This window comes from Arachis ipaensis, chromosome B10 (assembly GCF_059453495.1).
Source record: "Arachis ipaensis isolate K30076 ecotype BB chromosome B10, ASM5945349v1, whole genome shotgun sequence".
In the NCBI taxonomy this organism is placed as follows: domain Eukaryota; kingdom Viridiplantae; phylum Streptophyta; class Magnoliopsida; order Fabales; family Fabaceae; genus Arachis; species Arachis ipaensis.
In genome coordinates this window covers 60,604,210-60,621,027 of record NC_142435.1, presented here as the reverse complement: position 1 = coordinate 60,621,027, position 16,818 = coordinate 60,604,210, and the positions used below count along the sequence as shown (strand labels likewise).

Here is a 16,818-nt window from a genome sequence, read left to right as displayed (position 1 = left end):
AGAGGATTATAACTTGTGAATAAAAATTAACTTCCAACTTGCTTAACTTTCCTTTACTTGGTAAAGGATAACTGAGCAGGCAACCTTTAATTATCACTTTTATCTTGAGAGAACTCCATCAAGGATAGGGCTTCCAACTAATCTACTCTCGGTCAAGGTTTTTAATTAAATTACATAAATTCTCTGATTTAATTTCCTGTTTATCAACTCAAATCATTTTTAGAAAATATCTGATTAATAAAATAGCACATCTTCCTGCAACTCGTTGGGAGACGACCTGGGATTCATACTCCCAGTATTTTAATTTTAATTTTGTGACAACCCTTCTAAATTGATAAGTGGATTTTTGGTTGGTTAAGAACTGTACTTACAATGTATCTCTTATAACAATTTCTTAACTCGCCAATTTCTGCCACGTCAGTCTGCGCCGGCAATGTGGTCACCGGTGGTGACGGTTGGTGGTTGTTTGGTTTCTCAGAGAAGAAGAGAAAAGGGATGGGGGGTTTCAGAGAAAAGAAGAAGGAAAGAAGATAAGGGTTTGGAAACTGATGAGGCGCGACTCTCTCTCTCTCTTCGAATTAACGTTCAAAAAGTGACCTATGCGGACGCACAAGGTCGTGTGCAGACGCACAAAAGGGGAAAAGAGGTTGCGTTCAGACGCACAAGAGATGCATCCCCTGCGACCAGAGGGGTTGCTAAGGTCTGTGCGGACGCACAGAGCTATGCGCTCGCACAAGTGTTTTTTTTTTTAAAGGACAGGGTGATGTGTGCGGACGCACGTAAGGTGTGCGGGTGCACACGAAGAAAGGAGAGGGGGGTGTATGCACACGCATAAGCCGTGTGCGTGCTGTGAACAGAGGAAGCTTTTAGGGGTGTGCGTGTGCACGTTGCTGTGCGGACGCACAGGACGGGAAAACAGAGGAACTGTGCGCGCGCTGATAAACCCATATTTTATGATGTATTTTGTGCTCAATTTAAGTGATTTATTCAATCCTTCACCCACTTATTCATGTAAATTGCATGGTTTTACTTTCCCTTCCTTATTTTATGATATATGTAAAAAACATGTTTCCTATGCTTTAGAAATATTAAAATTTATCATCCTTTGTTGCCATTCGATGCCGTGATTTGTGTGTTGAGTGCTTTCAGGCTTTATAGGGCAGGAATGACTTAAAGGATGGAAAGGAAACATACAAAAATGGAAGGAAAGTACAAAAATGGAGTTTTGAAGAAATGGCAGCAACGCGTATGATAAATCCATATTTTATGATGTGTTTTGTGCTCAATTTAAATGATTTATTCAATCCTCCACCCATTTATTCATGTAAATTGCATGGTTTTACTTTCCCTTCCTTATTACGTGATATATGTGAAAAACATGTTTCCTATGCTTTAGAAATATTAAAATTTATCATCCTTTGTTACCATTCGATGCCGTGATTTGTGTGTTGAGTGCTTTTAGGCTTTATAGGGCAGGAATGACTTAAAGGATGGAAAGGAAACATACAAAAATGGAAGGAAAGCACAAAAATAGAGTTTTTAAGAAAAGGACAGCGACGCAAACGCATGGATGAAGCAGCCGCGTGCCCAGCGCGAAAAGGCAGCGACGCGAACGCGTGACTGATGCGGACGCGTGCCTTGAGCAGAACGCAATTGATGCGTATGCGTGACCGAAGCGAACGCGTGATAAAGAAAACCCCCAGATGACACGACCGCGTGATCCACGTGGACACGTGACATACGCCACGTGCAGAAACTGCAGAAAATGCCCCCAGGAATTTCTAAAGTTCTTTTGGCCCAGATCCAAGTCTAGAAAACACAGATTAGAGGCTATAAAGTAGGGAAATCCATTCATTCATAATCATCAGCTCATAATTCATAATTTTTAGTTTTAGATGTAGTTTTTTAGAGAGAGAGGTTCTCTCATCTCTCTTAGGTTTTAGGATTAGGACTCCCCTTAAAGGATTTAGGATTTCAACTTCCTCTCAGGTTCAATATTCCTTTTACTTTATATTTCTCTTTTACCTTCAGATACTTTAATGCTTTTATTTAATTACTTATGTTGCCAAATTGGCTTATGAACCATTCATGTGAGGATTTTCTTTATTTAATATAAATTGAGGTATTTCAGATTTATGATTCTTATTTTGCTTTTTACATTCTTGGCTTTAATTGATTAACTGGAGATTCTTGAGTTATCAAACTTATCGTGATTGATAATTGTTATCCTTGCTAATTGAATTGAATTCTACTAACTCTAGTCTTTCCTTAGGAGTTGGCTAGGACTTGAGGATCTAACTAATTAGTTCACTTGACTTTCCCTTGCTTTAGTAAAGGTTAACTAAGTGGGATTAAAACTCAATTCTCATTACCACCGATAAGGATAACTAGGATAAGACTTCCGAATTTTCATTCCTTGCCAAGAGTTTATTTTAGAGTTATTTATTTATTTTACTTGTCATTTAAATTACTTGTTCCTTACTTTCAAAACCCCCAATTTACAAAACTCATAACCAATAATAAGAACATACCTCCCTGCAGTTCCTTGAAAAGACGACCCGAGGTTTGAATACTTCGGTTATCAATTTTAAGGGGATTGTTACTTGTGACACCCAAACGTTTGTACGAAAGGATTTTCTATTGGTTTAGAAACTATACTTACAACGCGATCACTTTTATTCTTTACCGATGGAAAAACCCTTCGTCAGCGTACGCGTGGACGATGCGAACGCGTGCCTAGCGCGAAATGGCAGTGACACGTATGCGTGGACGACGCGAACGCGCGCCTTGAGCAGAATGCAAATGACGCGAACGCGTGATAGACGCCACATACAAGAATCTGCAGAAAATTCTCCATGAATGGGCTCTCTTGCTTGCTCCATCCTTTTCTTAGTGATGGGCTTCTCTTCCTCAATGGGAATGTCTCCTTCTATGAAAGCTCCAGCTGAGTAACATAGATGGCAAATAAGATGAGGAAAAGCTAGCCTTGCCCCAGGGGAGGGCTTTTTGGCTATTTTGTAGAGTTCAAGGGAGATAACTTCATGAACTTTTACTTCCTCTCCAATCATGATGCTATGAATCATGATGGCCCGATCCACAGTAACTTCAGATCGGTTGCTAGTGGGGATGATGGAGCGTTGGATGAACTCCAACTATCCTCTAGCCACAGGCTTGAGGTCCAGTCTTCTTAATTGAACCGGCTTGCCTTTGGAGTCAATCTTCCATTGAGCTCCTTCCACACATATGTCCATGAGGACTTGGTCCAACCTTTGATTAAAGTTGACCCTTCTAGTGTAGGGGCGTGCATCTCCTTGCATCATAGGCAAGTTGAACGCCAACCTCACATTTTCCGGACTAAAATCTAAGTATTTCCCCCGAACCATTGTAATATAACTCTTTGGGTCCGGGTTCTTACTTTGATCATGGTTCCTAGTGATCCATGTATTGGCATAGAACTCTTGAACCATTAGGATGCCGACTTGTTGGATGGGTTTTGTTAGAACTTCCCAACCTCTTCCTTGGATTTCATGTCGGATCTCTGGATACTCATTCTTCTTGAGCTTGAAAGAGACCTCAGGGATCACCTTCTTCTTGGTCACAACATCATAGAAGTGGTCTTGATGAGCTTTGGAGATGAATCTTTCCATCTCCCATGACTCGGAGGTGGAAGCTTTTGTCTTCCCTTTCCCTTTTCTAGAGGATTCTCCGGTCTTAGGTGCCATCAATGGTAATGGAAAAACAAAAAGCTTATGCTTTTACCACACCAAACTTAGAATTTTTTCTCGCCCTCGAGCAAGAAAAGAAAGAATAGATGAAGAAGAAGAAGAAACGGAGGAGAGGGAGAGAGAGATGTGTTTCGGCCATTAGGGTGGGTTTGGGTGGGGAATTGATTTTGAATTTTGAAGGTAGGTGGTGTTTATGAGGTAGGTTTATGGGGAAGAGTGGGTGGATGTGAGTGGTGAAGTGGTGATAGGGAAGAGAGATTGAGGTGATTGGTGAAGAGTTTTGAGGAAGAGTGTTTATGGGATTGTGTGAAAGAGGGGTGAGAAGAAGTGAGTGGAGGTAGGTGGGGATCCTGTGGGGTCCACAGATCCTGAGGTGTTCAAGGATTTACAACCTTGCACCAAATTGGGCATGCAAAATGCCCTTGCACACAACTCTGGGCGTTCAGCGCCAGATTGGTGCTTGTTCTGGGTGTTGAACGCCCATTTGTTGCCCATTTCTGGCGTTGAACGCCAGAATCATGCTTGTTCTGGGCGTTCAGCGCCAGCTCTTCTCCAGGGTGCAATTCTAGCGTTGAACGCCAGCCAGATGCTTCTTACTGGCGTTTAAACGCCAGTGAGATCCTCCTTCAGGGTGTGATTTTTCTTCTGCTATTTTTGATTCCGTTTTCACTTTTTATATTTATTTTGTGACTCCACATGATCATGAACCTAATAAAACATGAAAGACCAAGAAGAATAAAATTAGATAAAAATTGGGTTGCCTCCCAACAAGCGCTTCTTTAATGTCAATAGCTTGACAGTGGGCTCTCATGGAGCCTCACAGATGTTCAGAGCATTGTTGAGACTCCCCAACACCAAACTTAGAGTTTGGATATGGGAGTTCAACACCAAACTTAGAGTCTGGTTGTGGCCTCCCAACACCAAACTTAAAGTTTGACTGTGGGGGCTCTGGTTGACTCTGCAGTGAGAGAAGCTTTTTATGCTTCCTCTCCATTGGTACAGAGAGAGATCCTTGGGTTTTAAACACAAGGTTGTCCTCATTTAATTGAAGGATCAATTCTCCTCTGTCCACATCAATCACAGCTCTTTCTGTAGCTAGGAAGGGTCTTCCAAGGATGATGAAGTCATCCTCATCCTTCCCAGTATCTAGGACTATGAAATCAGCAGGGATGTAAAGGCCTTCAACCTTTACTAACACGTCCTCTACTTGTCCATAAGCCTGTTTTCTTGAATTGTCTGCCATCTCTAATGAGACTTTAATAGCTTGCACCTCATAGATTCCCAGTTTCTCTATTACAGAGAGGGGCATGAGGTTTATCCCTGAACCAAGGTCACACAGAGCCTTTTCAAAGATCATGTTGCCTATGGTACAAGGTATTACGAACTTTCCAGGATCCTGTTTCTTCTGAGGTAATGTCAGTTGATCCAGATCACTTAGTTCATTGGTGAACAAGGGAGGTTCATCTTCCCAAGTCTCAATACCAAATAATTTGGCATTCAGCTTCAGGATTGCACCAAGGTACTTGGTGACTTGCTTCTTAGTAACATCCTCATTTTCTTCAGAAGAGGAATACTCATCAGAGCTCATGAATGGCATAAGGAGGTTTAATGGAATCTCTATGGTCTCTAGATGAGCCTCAGATTCCTTTGGTTCCTCAGAGGGAAGCTCTTTATTGATCACTGGACGTCCCAGGAGGTCTTCCTCCTTGGGATTTACGTCCTCTCCTTCCCTTATAGGTTCGGCCATGGTGATTATGTCAATGGCCTTGCACTCTCCTTTTGGATTTTCTTCTGTATTGCTTGGGAGAGTACTAGGTGGGATTTCAGTGATCCTTTTACTCAGCTGGCCCACTTGTGCCTCTAAATTTCTAATGGAGGACCTTGTTTCATTCATGAAACTCACAGTGGCCTTAGATAGATCAGAGACTAAGTTTGCTAAATTAGAGGTATTTTGTTCAGAGTTCTCTGCCTGTGGTTAAGTGGATGATGGAAAAGGTTTACTATTGTTAAACCTATTTCTTCCACCCTTATTAAAGCCTTGTTGAGGCTTTTGATCCTTCCATGAGAGATTTGGGTGATTTCTCCATGATGAGTTATAGGTGTTTCTATAAGGTTCACCCATATAGTTTACCTCTGCTATTGCAGGGTTTTTCAGGATCATAAGCTTCTTCTTCAGAAGATTCTTCTTGAGTACTGTTGGATGCAGCTTGCATTCCATTCAGACTCTGAGAAATCATACTGACTTGCTGAGTCTATTTTGTTCTGAGCCAATATGGCATTCAGAGTATCAATTTCAAGAACTCCCTTCTTCATAGGCCTCCCATTACTCACAGGATTCCTCTCAGAAGTGTACATGAACTGGTTATTAGCAACCATGTCAATGAGTTCTTGAGCTTCTGCAGGCATTTTCTTTAAGGGAATGGATCCACCTGCAGAAGTATCCAATGACATCTTAGCCAATTCAGATAGACCATCATAGAATATATCCAGGATGGTCCATTCTGAAAGCATGTCATAAGGACACTTTTTGGTCAATTGCTTGTATCTTTCCCAAGCTTCATAGAGGGATTCACCTTCTTTCTGCTTGAAGGTTTGAACATCCACTCTAAGCTTGCTTAACTTTTGAGGAGGGAAGAACTTGGCTAAGAAAGCTGTGAACAGCTTGTCCCAAGAGTTCAAGCTATCTCTGGGTTGAGAGTCCAACCACACTCTAGCTCTGTCTCTTATAGCAAAAGGGAAAAGCATGAGCCTGTAGACTTCAGGATCTACTCCATTAGTCTTAACAATATCACATATCTGCAAGAATTTAGTTAAGAACTGAAAAGGATCTTCAGATGGAAGTCCATGAAACTTGCAGTTCTGCTACATCAGAGAAACTAATTGAGGTTTCAGCTCAAAGTTGTTTGCTCCAATGGCAGGAATGGAGATGCTTCTTCCAAGTAAATTGGAATTAGGTGCAGTAAAGTCACCAAGCATTCTCCTTGCATTATTGTTGTTGGGTTTGGCTGCCATCTCCTTTACTTGTTCGAAATTTTCAATAAGGTTGTCTCTGGATTCTTGTAATTTAGCTTCTCTTAGTTTCCTCTTCAGAGTCCTTTCAGGTTCTGGATCAGGTTCAACAAGAATGCCTTTTTCCTTGTTCCTGCTCACAAGAAAGAGAAGAGAACAAGAAAAGAAGAGGAATCCTCTATGTCACAGTAAAGAGGTTCCTTATTGTTAGTAGAAGAAGAAAAGGAATAGGGGTGAAGCAGAATGAAGAATCCAAACACCAGGATAAGGATAGGAGCAGTGATGTGAGATGAAGAGAAGCGTTAGTAGATGAATAAATAATTAGAAGGAGATGAGGGAGAGGGATTTTCGAAAATTATTTTTGAAAAAGGGTTGGTGATTTTTGAAAATAGTTTTTGAAAAAAAGTTAGTTTTCGAAAATTAAAATAATTAGTTAATCAAAAAGAAATTTTGAAAAAGAGGGAAGATATTTTCGAAAATTAGAGAGAGAGAGAGTTAGTTAGGTAGTTTTGAAAAAGATAAAAAACAAACAAAAAGTGAGTTAGTTAGTTGAAACAAATTTGAAAATCAATTTTGAAAAGATGAGAAGATAAGAAGTTAGAAAAGATATTTTAAAATCAAATTTTTGAAAAAGATAAGATAAGAAGATATTTTTGAAAAGATATGATTGAAATTGGTTTTGAAAAAGATTTGATTTTTAAAATCACAATTAATGACTTGATTTATAAGAAATCACAAGATATGATTCTAGAACTTAAAGTTTGAATCTTTCTTAACAAGTAAGTAACAAACTTGAAATTCTTGAATCAAAACATTAATTGATGATGTTATTTTCGAAAATTATGTGATAAAGATAAGAAAAAGATTTTTGAAAAATATTTTTGAAATTTTCGAAAATAACTAAGAAAATTGAAAAAGATTTGATTTTTGAAATAGATTTTGAAAAAGATAAGATTCTTTTAAATTGAAAATTTGATTTGACTCATAAGAAACAACTAGATTTTAAAAATTTTTTAAAAAGTCAAATATAATTTTCGAATTTTATGAGAGAAAAAAGGAAAGATATTTTTTTGATTTTTGAATTTTTAATGATGAAAGAGAAAAACATGAAAATGAGGCAATGCATGAAGATTTTGGATCAAAACAATGAATGCATGCAAGAATGCTATGAATGTCAAGATGAACACCAAGAACACTTTGAATGTCAAGATGAACATCAAGAACTTATTTTTGAAAATTTTTATATGCAAAGAAAACATGCAAGACACCAAACTTAGAAATCTTTAATGCTTAGGCACTAAGAATTCAAGAATGCATATGAAAAACACCATACAACACAAAACAAGAAAACATCAAGATCAAACAAAAAGACTTACCAAGAACAACTTGAAGATCATGAAGAACACTATGAATGCATGACTTTTTCGAAAAAATGCAAGATGAATATGCAATTGACACCAAACTTGAAATTGACTCAAGACTCAAACAAGAAACACAAAAATATTTTTGATTTTTATGATTTTCTAATTTTTTTTTTGGATTTTCTTTTAATTTTTTCGAAAATCATTTTGAAAAAGAAAAATATGGATTCCAAAATTTTTAATATGAATTCCAGGAATCTTATGCTCTTTAGTCTAAAGCTCCAATCAAAGGGTCAGGCATGGCTTAATAGCCAGCCAAGCTTCAGTATGTAACTCAGACATGACACGCCTGACATTCCCTACCCAGAAGGATTAGACATGGCTTTACAGCCAGCCAGGCTTCAACATGCTTCATGAAACACTAGAATTCATTCTTAAAAATTCTGAAGAAAAATATATTTTTGAAAACATTTTTTTTTTGAAAACAATGGAGAAAATTTTTGAAAGATTTTTGAAAAGTTTTTTGAAAAAAAAACAAAAAGAAAATTACCTAATCTGAGCAACAAGATGAACCGTCAGTTGTCCAAACTCGAACAATCCCTGGCAACGGTGCCAAAAACTTGGTGCACGAAATTGTGATCATCAATGGCGCCATCAACATGGTACGCTCAATTGTAATCTCAACTTTCTATCACAACTTCGCACAACTGACCAGCAAGTGCACTGGGTCCAAGTAATAAACTTTACGCAAGTAAGGGTCGATCCCACGGAGATTGTTGGTATGAAGCAAGCTATGGTCATCTTGTAAATCTCAGTCAGGCGGATATAGAATGGTTATGGAGTTTTTGAATATTAATAATAAAATAGGGATAGAAATACTTATGTAAATCCTTGGTGAGAATTTCAGATAAATGCATGGAGATGCTTTCGTCCCTCTAAACCTCTGCTTTCTTGCTGTCTTCATCCAATCAGTCTTACTCCTTTCTATGGCTGGCTTTATGTAAGGACATCACCGTTGTCAATGGCTACTTTTGATCCTCTCTGGAAAATGGTCCGATGCGCTGTCACTGCATGGCTAATCGTCTGAAGGCGTCACCCTTGCCAATGGCTGCATCCTATCCTCTTGTGAAAATGGTCCAAATGCTCTGTCACAGCACGGCTAATCATCTGAGGTTCTCGATCATACTGGAATAGGATTTACCCTCCTTTTGCGTCTGTCACTACGCCCAGTACTCGCAAGTTCGAAGCTCGTCATAGTCATTCAATCCCAGGTCCTACTCGGAATACCACAGACAAGGTTTAGACTTTCCGGACTCTCATGAATGCCGCCATCAATCTAGCTTACACCACGAAGATTCTAATTAAGAGATCCAAGAGATACTCAATCAATCTATGGTAGAACGGAAGTCGTTGCCAGGCACGCGTTCATAGGGAATGATGATGATTGTCACGTTCATCACATTCAGGTTGAAGTGCAAATGAATATCTTAGAAGCAGAATAAGTTGAATTGAATAGAAAAACAGTAGTACTTTGCATTAATCTTTGAGGAACAGCAGAGCTCCACACCTTAATCTATGGAGTATAGAAACTCTACCGTTGAAAATACATAAGTGAAAGGTCCAGGCATGGCCGAATGGCCAGCCCCCAAAACGTGATCACAGGATCAAAAATACAATCCAGGATGTCAAACAATAGTAAAAAGTCCTATTTATACTAAACTAGTTACTAGGGTTTACAGAAGTAAGTAATTGATGTATAAATCCACTTTCGAGGCCCACTTGGTGTGTGCTTGGGCTGGGCTTGAATGTTACATGTGCAGAGGCTCTTTCTGGAGTTGAACGCCAGGTTGTAACGTATTTCTGGCGTTCAACTCTAGTTTGTGACGTGTTTCTGGCGTTTAACTCCAAACAGCAGCGTAGAACTGGCGTTCAACGCCCTTTTACGTCGTCTAAACTCGGCCAAAGTATGGACTATTATACATTGCTGGAAATTCCTGGATGTCTACTTTCCAACGCAATTGGAAGCGCGCCATTTTGAGTTCTGTAGCTCCAGAAAATCCACTTTGAGTGCAGGGAGGTCAGAATCCAACAGCATCAGCAGTCCTTCTTCAACCTCTGAATCTGATTTTTGCTCAAGTCCCTCAATTTCAGCCAGAAAATACCTGAAATCATAGAAAAATACACAAACTCATAGTAAAGTCCAGAAATGTGAATTTAACATAAAAACTAATGAAAACATCCCTAAAAGTAACTAGATTCTACTAAAATCATACTAAAAACAATGCCAAAAAGCGTATAAATTATCCGCTCATCAATGACATACATAATTGATATATGGTTTTTGAGCCAAAGAACACACAACCTGTGAGTTTTTCGCACTTCTCTTCTATGCTTGTAATCTTTACTTTGTTTTAATCTATATGTCCAATATTGAATGTAGATACAGCCATGCATGTGATTGAGACTATCATTTGAATTTTCTCTCACATATCCCAAATAAGCCTACCTCCTACTTCACCTTTGTTAGCCCCCTGAGCCTTTTTACCCCCTCTTGTTCTATAACCACATTACTAGCCTTAAGCAGAAAAACAAATCAAAAATCCCAAGTTGAATCCTTGGTTAGCTTAAGATAGAAATTGTGATACACACTAAGTGTGGGGAAACATGGGAACATCAGTTAATAGGAAATAATTAAATTAGTGAAATAATCAAAAATTTGGGAGCATGCTCATGTGAAACAAATTTAAATTAAAATACCATGTGCATTGATATATGTTATGTTTATGTTTCAAAAAAAAATCCTTTTTATGATATAAATAGATAAATAAGGGGACAAAATTACCCCAAAAATAAATTTAGTGAAGAAATCAATACACATGAGGTAAGAATCAAAATGAAATTGGTACATGAGTATGTATTAAGAAAGTGGAAAATTGGGAACCCCAACAAAGTTATAAATTTTATAAAGTATGTATATGTTAGGTGAGATCTTAGACTAATTAAGGATTCAACTTATAGCTCACTTAGCCTTATATATATACCCTTACCTTTACCTTGGCCCCATTACAACCTTGAAAAAGACCTCATGATGTTTTTATGTACACATTGTATATTTGTAGATTGGTTAGATGAAGAACAAAGTTTTAGAAAGCAGGGATAGAAAAGAATAGAGTGATTAACCCCAAACACTGAGTGACTAGAGAGTAAACATAAAATCCAGTGAGGGTTCAATAGCTCATCTCCATATATCTCTGTTTAATTGCTAACTGTCTTGCAAGTGTGTGAAATATTTTTACCCAACTCAATTGTGAAAGTGCTTTAACATGATATAGGCTTGGCTATATGATTCCCTAAATTTATGAATCAAATTGACCACATATAAGCTCTATATATATAGGTGGATAATAATTAGAATTGCATGATTTATTTAGGTAGATTTCATTTAGAATAGGTTGCATTTCATAAGATTCCACCATTCTAACTTTACCTTTTCTCTTGGATTTAGCATGAGGACATGCTATTGTTTAAGTGTGGGGAGGTTGATAAACCCATATTTTATGATGTATTTTGGGCTCAATTTAAGTGATTTACTCAATCCTTCACCCACTTATTCATGTAAATTGCATGGTTTTACTTTCCCTTCCTTATTTTATGATATATGTAAAACATGTTTCCTATGCTTTAAAAATATTAACTTTAATTATCCTTTATTACCATTCGATGCTGTGATTTGTGTGTTAAGTATTTTCGGATCCCATAGGGCAGGAATGACTTAAAGGACAGAAAGGAAACAAACAAAAATGGAAGGAAAGCACAAAAATGGAGTTTTGAAGAAATGGCAGCGACGTGTACGTATGGACGACGCGAACGCGTGCCTAGCACGAAATGGAAGCGATGCGTACGCATGGACGACGCGAACGCGCGCCTTGAGCAGAATGCAAATGACGCGAACGCGTGACAAGGAAAACCCCCAGACCACGCGAACGCGTGACAGACGCCATATACAAGAATCTGCAGAAAATGCCCCCAGCGATTTCTGGACCCTTTTTCGGCCCAAATCCAAGTCAGAAACACAGAATATAAGTTAGAGAATGGAGGAATCAAAGGAACAACTTAACAACTTAAGGACAGATACAAAATTTTAGGATTAGATGTAGCTTTTTAGAGAGAGAGGTTCTCTCCTCTCTCTTAGGATTAGGATTTAGGATTTTTATTTATGTTTAAGCTACTTCTCTTCAATTATAGGTTCAATGTTCCTTTAAATCACTTTCTAGTTTTATTTATTCTATTACTTCAACTGTTATTTATCTTTTCAATTTGGCTTATGAACCTTTCCATGTTAGGACTTAAATTTATGTTTAAATGCAATTTGAGGTATTTCAGATTAATGATTATTCTATTATATTTATGATTGCTTTCAATTTAATTTAGATTTATTTTCCCTTTTGGCTTTGGTTAAGTAATTAGTAAAACTTGAGTTATCAAACTCAGCTATTGATTGAAATTGGAGTTGCTGATTGATTTGGATCGCTCTAAAGCTAGTTTCTCCACAAGAGTTGGCTAGGATTTGAGGATCAAATTGATTAGTCCACTTGACTTTCTTTTATTTAGTAAGGGTTAACTAAGTGGGAGCAACAACGATTCTCATCACACCTGATAAGGATAATTAGGATAGAATTTCCAGTTCTTATACCTTGCCAAGAGATTTTTCTTTATAATTATTAATTTATTTTTCTTGCCATTTAAATTACTTGTTTCTTATTTCAAAAACCCAAAAATTCTACCTTTTCCAAAACCAATAATAAATCACACCTCCCTGCAATTCCTTGAGAAGACGACCAGAGGTTTAAATACTTCAATTATAAATTTTATTGGGTTTTGTTACTTGTGACAACCAAACTTTTGTACGAAAGGATTCTCTGTTAGTTTAGAAACTATATCTACAACGCAATTATATATTTTTATAAAAATTTCTTTACCGACATTAAATCCAGTTCGTCACGTGCACAAGGCTATGCGGACGCACAGTTCTCTGTTCCTGGAACGAAAATCTGGCTCTAAGGCACCAAACTTAATACCCAAAACAGGTTTTCAAGTCACAAAACCTCATAAAACTCCCAAAAACACATTATTTCACCCAAAATTATCCAACAAACTTCAAAATAAAACCAACCAACCAAGCAAAATAACCAATTTATTCCTGAAATAAAAGCTAAGAGAGAAAAAGTTAGAATTATATTACTATGGTGTGGTATCTCCCAGCTAGCACTTTGGTTTAAAGTCCTTAAGTTGGACTTGGTGAAGAGATCCTTGTTAGGGTGGCTTGTGTTTCCACTCCTCCTTGAATCTCCAACCAAGTTTGTTCCTGATTTGACCTTCGAAGTCCCAAATGAATTGCATCAAACTCCTAAGAGACTTCAAGATAGCAATTAGGATCCTTAAGTGTTGATCCTTGAAATTAGTGCCCGGATCCCATACTTGAGTTCCTCTATCTCCATTTACATGCTGGTGCACTCCCCAGAATCAATCAAAGACAATAATTGATTCGTTGGTAGCATAGTCCAAACTAACAACGAATTTTAAAGATCAAATATTAAATTCAATACAAATTAAAACGAGAGTGATTTAACCTCGAGTCGTTCTCCCTAGGAATGCAAATGAAATGTTACGCTTTTGGTTATGGAGGCAAAAAGGGGGTTTGAATTTAAGAAATGAAAGATTAAAAGAACTTAAGAAATAAAAGAACTAAGAGATGACCAAAATTGTATGTAATGCAAGCAACAAGGAACAAGATCAAAACTAGTGAAAATGCTATAAATGCAATAAGAAAGCCTTGACTTGGGAATGAGCATCTAAGGAATCCCATCATTGCCATAACCACAACTATGGTAATTACCATGAGTCGATCTCGCTTAGTTAACCCCAACCATCGAGGAGTAAGTCAAGCAAGCATAATTGACCTTAATCTATAAGTCCTAACTAACTTACCAAACTAGTGGATAAAAGGCTAGTGTCAATGGAAACAAGAGTCAACTAACTACCCAAGAATTACCACTAAATGTTGGACATTATGACTCTAGTATCCTAGGAACTCAAACCCCAAGCCAAGGTGTGAAAATCTACTCAAAATCTATAATTGGAATTTTCATAAACACCTTGTATGCATAAAAGTAAAACATGGAAAATTGTAAGGAAAAATAGAAAACTATAACCAACTATCAACAAAACTAAACATAAACAAGCAATCAGACACGAAGGAAGCATTAAACATAAAATTCATTGATCAAAACTTCAAGAAACACAAAATTGCAAGTATGAACAAGTAACTTGAACCAAAAGGAAATGAAAATAAAAGTGCTTTAATTAAAGAGGAAATTTAGAGTACTTACAATTAAAGAGGCAAAATCCAAAATCAAAGCTTACTATAAAATGCTACAATGGAAATTGATAAACCCTAGGAGGGCAATCTACTCTACACTACTCCTACTCCTAATACTAAGAAAAACTTGTAAAAACTCAAACTAAAACCTAATGTAAGCTCGCCCTTTTTTAATATGTGTTGATTCTCCCCTTATCTAGCACTTCAATTCAGCATCTCAGCCTTCCAAAATGGGCCAAAAGCCCCACAAAATTCATGTAGCACATGTTTCATTAATGAAATCACGTGCAGGGACCTGTGCGGATGCACAGGTGGTCGTGCACATGCACACATGGAAATTCTTCTCGTGCACACGCACGCTTACTTGTGTGCACGCACACTTCGCTGTGTGCTTTTCCTTGTTTTTCTTCATGTTTTCTCCCTTGTACATGCTTTCTTCCACTTTTGGCTATCCATTCTTTCCTCCAAGGCCTGAAACCACTCAGCAAACATGTCATGGCATCAAATGGAATAAAAGTAGAATTAAATTGCTCATTTCAAGCACAAAATTGCATATTTTCACATTTAGGTTCAATTTAGGGACAAAACACAAAAGTATGCTATTTTAGTGCATAAGTGTGATTTCATGTGCTAGAATCCATCCAAATTAAGTCAAAATATACCATCAAATATGGACTCATCAGAGTGCACGCACAGAAGTCGCAAAATAGAGGGGTGTATGCGTATGCATAAGCTGGTGCGTACGCACAATATACGAAAAGGGCAGGGATGTTGGTGCATACAGCGTGCGATTGCTCCCACCAAAGGGGTTGCAACAACGCGTGCAGGCACACAAGGGCGTGCGCGCGCACAGAAAATTTCTCTCTTTTTTTTTTAAAGAACGCTTGAGGTAAAGAGTCATGTGTGCGTGCGCACACAGGTTCGTGCACACGCACAGGGACAAAGATAGGGGGAGGTTGTTCACGCGCACAACTCATGCTGACGCTCCCACCAGAGGGGTCGTCAATTGGTGTGCAGACGCACACGTCTGTTGGTGCGTGGCAGAAGTTAGACCAATTAAGAGATTATAATATAATAGAACAGCGTTGCGAGTATAGCTCTTAACTAACTAAAATCCGCCTCACCAATTTGAAAGAGTGTCACAAAAATTTAGAATAGAAAGAATACTGGGAGTATGAATCCCAGGTCGTCTCCCAATGAGTTGCGAGAAAGTATGCTATTTTATTAATTAGGAATTTCCACGAGAGTTTGAGAGTTGAATAATGAGCAATTAAATAATTGTAAATTAAAGCAATAAAAACTAAGAATGATTATTAATATTCTAGATAAAAAGCCTTGACTGGGGGAATGATTAATTGGAAGTTCTATCCTTGTTGGGATCTCTTAAGTGTAGTATTAAAAAGGTTGTTGTTTTCACTTAGTTAACCCTTACTAAATAAAGGAAAGTCAAGCGATTGAGCTAACTCTTATTAGCAAATCCTAGTTCTCTTCCTTGGGAAGGTCTAGCGTTAGTAAATACAGAACTAGCCAACAACTTCCAGTTTAAACAGCACTTAAGCCTTCCAACTGAAGTGTCTCCTTTTAATCAACCCCCATGTCAAGTATGGAACCTACTCCATTGACATGAATATAACGCTCATAAAAATAATAGAAGAAGACATGATAAATTAAATAAAATAGGGATTCAAAATTGATTTAAAAGTAAAAGTAATCCTTTGCACTAACAATTCATGAAAATAATCCAATTACTGCTTTAAACAAGAATTAAGAATATGAAATAAATAAAAGAGTAAGTAAGGAAACAAACTAGAATAATATCTTCAACAGAGGTAATGACTTCTTTAATATCCAAAAAGCTAAAGTAATAAACTAGGAATGTAAAGAGAACCTAGAGGGAGAGTAATCCTCTCTAAATTCATATCTAAAAACCAAAAACTATCCTAATAAGAATATGTGTAGCTGTCTAAAGTTGTGTATCTAATCTCTGTGTCGAGTCTCTGCATGTTTCCTGGCTTTATTCTATGTTTCTTGGCCGTAAACTGGGTCAAAACACGGCCCGAAATCGCCGCCAGCGTTTTCTGTTAAGATTTCAGATCGCGCAGGTCACGTGTACTCGTCGTCCACGCGTTCGCGTCATTCAGCGATTTTTCTTGTCACGCGATCGCGTTGTCCACACATTCGCGTCATTTGTGCAGACTCCAATCCACGTGTACGCGTCAGGCACGCGCACGCGTCGCTGCAATTTTCTCTATTCCACGCATTCGCGTGAGCCATGCACGCGCGTCGGTGTTCGCTGGTCATCTCTTTAGTTTCTTGTGTTCCTTCCATTTTTGCAAGCTTCCTC

The 16,818-nt window shown here is 37.9% G+C and overlaps 1 non-coding gene across 1 annotated transcript; it reads left to right on the top strand.

Annotated features, from left to right (window-relative positions):
- The first annotated feature begins 6,230 nt into the window (after nt 1-6,230).
- Nucleotides 6,231-6,338, top strand: LOC148580235 (small nucleolar RNA R71). Its single transcript, XR_015899606.1, has one exon. It is a non-coding gene; the product is annotated as a small nucleolar RNA R71 (small nucleolar RNA).
- The last annotated feature ends 10,480 nt before the right edge of the window (nt 6,339-16,818 follow it).